General features: G+C 33.9%; 1 long non-coding RNA gene across 1 annotated transcript; it reads left to right on the top strand.

Annotated features, from left to right (window-relative positions):
* Window positions 1-241: 241 nt before the first annotated feature.
* LOC123906434 lies at window positions 242-4,801 on the top strand. The gene is made up of 2 exons (XR_006808913.1): window positions 242-879; window positions 4,200-4,801. It is a non-coding gene; the product is annotated as an uncharacterized LOC123906434 (long non-coding RNA).
* Window positions 4,802-6,124: the final 1,323 nt, after the last annotated feature.

The raw sequence follows: 6,124 nt of genomic DNA, 5'->3' as shown, positions 1-6,124 counted from the left end.
CCTCATCTCTACCTCTCTTCCAGGTTGATGATCTCTAACCACAATGTTGGTGAGTGCGGCCAAAGCCTCCGCAATCTGAGCATTCGTTCTCGCAGCAGCCATGATTCCTGAACGAATCACAACTAGACGTTAGAAAGTACTAACAGTGTTCCCTACACATGCTCATACGGGGAAAAGAAAAGTCCTAATTGGTTCACACGAACCGACCTGCTCTGATACCACTATTGTAACACTGATAACACTGAAAAATATAGTATTTATTTTATAATATTAGTTAAGTATTTTATTATTTTCTTTGCACTTTAGTAGTATTATTATTATTTTTATTGTGTATTACAGGTATTTTAAGGAACTTATCTCAAAATAAAAAGCCACAAAATAAATGCAAAGTGTTCAAAAACACATTGGATCAATGGAAGTGCAAGCCCAAAAGAAAATTGGACGAACAGTGCCGGCCACACACAACCAAAATGTGGCGCCGGCCACACATAATAAAAGCATGGCGCCAGCCACACTTCATAAAAATATGGCGCCAGCCATGCATTACAAGGCACCTGCCACTACTACATTTAAGCAACTGCCACATGCTATTTTGCCACAGTCATAAGCCTTCGTCCTCAAGTTTCGGAGCACGTGTGTTCTTAAGTTGCTTTTCTTTTGGTGCAAGTTCCTAACCTTCCGGTGCAAGCTCCTATTTTTGCGGTCCAAGTTTAAGTCTAGATATTTTCTGTTCGTGCCTATAAATACATACCATCACTCAATGTATTTTTCTTGGGCCGGAACACACGCAATTTTAGAGCTAAGAGCAAAACAGTTTAATATTTTCTGAGCATTTAAAGTGTAGCTTGTGATTTCAATTCCAGTTCCGGTTCCAACTCTGTAAGTTACATTCAGTTTTTAATTTAAGTTAATTTCAATTCCAATTTAATTCCGTACTGTTATTTAAATTTCCAGTTCCTATTATTCACTGCCATTTGATTTACTCTTTCCAGTTTTATTTTTTATTCAACGTACTGTTATGATCTTATCCAATTTAATTATTTATTATTTTATGAAGTCTTCATTTATAATTATGTCAGGCTAATTTTATATAACTGGAATGTAAATTAAGGAGCTGATTTGGGTTTGGTAATTGAATTGTTACTTTTATTTTCAAACTAGTTTTCTGTATCAGTTTTTAAATAAACGATAGACTATAATTTTGCACGACAGTGAAAATTAACTAAGGTATAAATCAACAGCGCGACAGTGTGAGATTTGTACTAGATAGTAAAAACTGGACATTAACTTTAAACACCGCGACAGCTCTTTAAAGTTAATTAAACTATATTAGTTTTCAAAAAGTATTTTATAAATAAATGTGAGAGCAAGAGTGAAGCATTGATTTTATGAAATATAATATCAGTTCAATAGCGCGACGGCGTGAGACCTATATTTTTAAATTAATATTGTTTTGTGAAAACTAGATTCTTTTCTAATTAAATTATATTGATTTTCAAACAATATTTTCTTAAGTAAATGAAACAGTGACAGTTAAACATTTACTTTATTTTTATATGATATAACTCAATAGCGCGAGAGTGTGAGAGACGTATCTGTAAATCAATATTATTTTATTAAAAAGAAACATTTTTCTGAACACAATTTAATTACCGAATCCTTTGAAGCGACTAAAAGTAACATTCCAGTTTAATTAAACCTTATTATTTAAATCTTATTTTATTGTCTTATTTCCCTTTACAATTAATTATTAGCCTTAACCTTACAATATATTAAAAACATAAGCGAATTGTTGAAGAAATAGTCCCTGTGGGATCGATAATCTTTTATAACTACACGATAGGTCTGTGCACTTGCAGAAATATTGCATCAAGTTTTTGGCGCCGTTGCCGGGGACTAATTTAGTCAATAATTCGCAATTAAGTTTTTAATCCGTGACGATTAAGGCACCTTTGTTTCAATCTTAGGTGAATGGATCACCCATATTTTCTCTACGACTACCACTCCCAGTATTTTGAGGAACCACAATATTCCCATAAATCCGCCCTCGAAATATTAATGGAGAATTTCAATGCGACACTAACTTACTCCCACCCAAATTACCTCTACAACTACCAATCTCAACATTTTGAAGAACCGCAAGAATCCCATAATTTCGACTTTGAAACATTAATGGAGGATTTCGATGCGACGCTAACTCACTCAAGGCTAGAATCCATGATAGGGCACTTTGTAGAGATACAAAATGTCCAAAATGAAACCCTTAGGCAGCTGAACAATGCGATTGAGTCCCTCGCGACTCACAGCATGGCCTTGGAGACTCAAATCTCCCTGTTTGAACAAAAACTTCTAGGACCCTTCCTTGAGGAGCATGTGGATGTTGTAACAACCAGTAGAGAAAAACAAATTGAAAATCCTAAGGAAAGTGATACTGAGGTTGAAGAGAGTAATAATGAGGTTGAGGAAAGTTCTGGTGAGCAAAGAGTAGAGATTGAGAAAAATCCACCGACACCACCCGAAAGGGAGGTTGTCAAAGAGGTAGAGAAGGAAGCACCTTATGTTGTTCCTCCTCCCTATAACCCACATATTCCTTTCCCGCAAAGATCTGTAGAAGCTAAAGTAGACTCCCAGTCTAAAACGTATGTGGAGGTACTGGAAAATATCTACACTAACGCACCTTTATCTGAGGTCCTGCATAAAAAGAGAAAATTAGAAGACCATGAAACTAGTGAAATCATTAGTGTTAAGAAGGGGAAAGTAGCCTGTGAGGTGGTGGATGAAAGAAATGAACCCAAACTTGAAAATCTGATACTCAAGATAGACCCAGAACCACTGCCACAAGTTCAAGAGAGTGAACCACTCCACAGAAGAAAGAAAAGAAAAGGTGAGGGATATGTGAGATGGCTTGATAAGTGGCCATGGAAACCGAAAAGTATTAAAAATTTGATCGAGGAGTCATTCTCGAGAAAACCACCATGAGTGTTTGCACTCTTGAGTCGTCGAGCTATCGACGTTAAACAAAGCGCTGCGTGGGAGGCAACCCACAAGTTTTCAATTTAATATTTTTGTTTTCATTTGTTTATCAGCAAATAAAGAGATTGATCGCTTGGCACCTATCAGCTGCATACAGGCGTGAATCTCCAGGTTTCGCGCTCCAATCCTACTCTTGAGTCGTAACATTGAAGACACTGTTGGATTTAAGTTTAGGGGAGGACTTTATTGCTATTATTTACTTTTCAGTATAATTTTTATTCTAGTTTATCTTTCCCTTTTTGCAAATAAATTTTTTCGGGTTATTTTTAATTTTTCCAAAATCTTGAGCCATAACAAAAAAATTTTGAGAAACAAAAAATTTTGATGTTCCAAAGTCTCTGACGTAATTAAGACCAAATTTTCTTGTGAGTATATTTTTATACTAGCTATATCATTTTAACACCATAAATTTCTTAATTATGTAGATCAATTTGGATATTTGCCAGAACCCAGCTTAAATTTCTTAACACTTTACTAATCCTTGAGTAAACCCATAGGTAGTCGGCACCATCTACGATCACTATCTAAGTAGTATAGTCGATGAATATAAGTGAATGACTCCGAAAAAATATATAATAATAAAGGTAGTATAAATCTGAAAAGGGAATACGCATTCTAAGTCAGGTGACCCTCACCCGGTCATTTAGCCCAACTGCGAAATACCTCTAAGATATAAAACTATCCTATGCTAAAAAGACAATAAGTAATATGAAAAAAAGAATCGGGTCATAATCACTAACAGACTTTCTACCATGTGTGTGTGAAATAGATAACGGGCTTAATGTGATTACCAAGGGTTAAAAAAGGATGACGAAAGAAGAAATGAAAGTTAAGTTCGGGTATGGCAAAATAGTTCGGAACGGTCTATATAAGGAAGAAATTCATGATCATATTTGATTTGTGTTTTCATGATATTTTTAGTAGGATAAATAAACTAACTTGTTTAATTTGGTTGAGATTAAATATGTGACTTTAGGATGTCTTTTGTTTTGTTTTCTCTATCACTAAATGATATATCTTTTTGCTTGAGGACAAGCAATGGTTCAAGTTTAGGGGAGTTTGATAACACTGAAAAATATAGTATTTATTTTATAATATTAGTTAAGTATTTTATTATTTTCTTTGCACTTTAGTAGTATTATTATTATTTTTATTGTGTATTACAGGTATTTTAAGGAACTTATCTCAAAATAAAAAGCCACAAAATAAATGCAAAGTGTTCAAAAACACATTGGATCAATGGAAGTGCAAGCCCAAAAGAAAATTGGACGAACAGTGCCGGCCACACACAACCAAAATGTGGCGCCGGCCACACATAATAAAAGCATGGCGCCAGCCACACTTCATAAAAATATGGCGCCAGCCATGCATTACAAGGCACCTGCCACTACTACATTTAAGCAACTGCCACATGCTATTTTGCCACAGTCATAAGCCTTCGTCCTCAAGTTTCGGAGCACGTGTGTTCTTAAGTTGCTTTTCTTTTGGTGCAAGTTCCTAACCTTCCGGTGCAAGCTCCTATTTTTGCGGTCCAAGTTTAAGTCTAGATATTTTCTGTTCGTGCCTATAAATACATACCATCACTCAATGTATTTTTCTTGGGCCGGAACACACGCAATTTTAGAGCTAAGAGCAAAACAGTTTAATATTTTCTGAGCATTTAAAGTGTAGCTTGTGATTTCAATTCCAGTTCCGGTTCCAACTCTGTAAGTTACATTCAGTTTTTAATTTAAGTTAATTTCAATTCCAATTTAATTCCGTACTGTTATTTAAATTTCCAGTTCCTATTATTCACTGCCATTTGATTTACTCTTTCCAGTTTTATTTTTTATTCAACGTACTGTTATGATCTTATCCAATTTAATTATTTATTATTTTATGAAGTCTTCATTTATAATTATGTCAGGCTAATTTTATATAACTGGAATGTAAATTAAGGAGCTGATTTGGGTTTGGTAATTGAATTGTTACTTTTATTTTCAAACTAGTTTTCTGTATCAGTTTTTAAATAAACGATAGACTATAATTTTGCACGACAGTGAAAATTAACTAAGGTATAAATCAACAGCGCGACAGTGTGAGATTTGTACTAGATAGTAAAAACTGGACATTAACTTTAAACACCGCGACAGCTCTTTAAAGTTAATTAAACTATATTAGTTTTCAAAAAGTATTTTATAAATAAATGTGAGAGCAAGAGTGAAGCATTGATTTTATGAAATATAATATCAGTTCAATAGCGCGACGGCGTGAGACCTATATTTTTAAATTAATATTGTTTTGTGAAAACTAGATTCTTTTCTAATTAAATTATATTGATTTTCAAACAATATTTTCTTAAGTAAATGAAACAGTGACAGTTAAACATTTACTTTATTTTTATATGATATAACTCAATAGCGCGAGAGTGTGAGAGACGTATCTGTAAATCAATATTATTTTATTAAAAAGAAACATTTTTCTGAACACAATTTAATTACCGAATCCTTTGAAGCGACTAAAAGTAACATTCCAGTTTAATTAAACCTTATTATTTAAATCTTATTTTATTGTCTTATTTCCCTTTACAATTAATTATTAGCCTTAACCTTACAATATATTAAAAACATAAGCGAATTGTTGAAGAAATAGTCCCTGTGGGATCGATAATCTTTTATAACTACACGATAGGTCTGTGCACTTGCAGAAATATTGCATCAAACACCCTAACCCATACTACCCTTAAAAACGTAATTTTAAAAACTTTTCAACAAGTGTAAAGGCAGAGTGCCACGCGGTAATTAAAACACAAGCATACACACAGAGCATCATGAAATTTAACATGAAAAGCAACAGCGGATTCATTTCAAACCAAGCATGCATATATATACATATATAAGCCATAAGCCATATTCATCCCTAAGGATGTCACTTATACAAGAACTAGCATAACAAAAAGGTAACACCGATATACGATGAAATCCAAGCGTAACCCCGACTCGATGTTACATTACCAGAGCATTCACTATTTACAAACTCTAGTCAAAAGCTAGTACTAAGAGGAGTAATCTATGCTAAGTCTCCTCACCAAAAGGTACTTCAACACCACGCT

This window comes from Trifolium pratense, linkage group LG2, assembly GCF_020283565.1.
Source record: "Trifolium pratense cultivar HEN17-A07 linkage group LG2, ARS_RC_1.1, whole genome shotgun sequence".
Classification (NCBI taxonomy): domain Eukaryota; kingdom Viridiplantae; phylum Streptophyta; class Magnoliopsida; order Fabales; family Fabaceae; genus Trifolium; species Trifolium pratense.
Note: the sequence above shows the minus strand (reverse complement) of the source record. Positions and strands in the feature narration are given on the sequence as shown.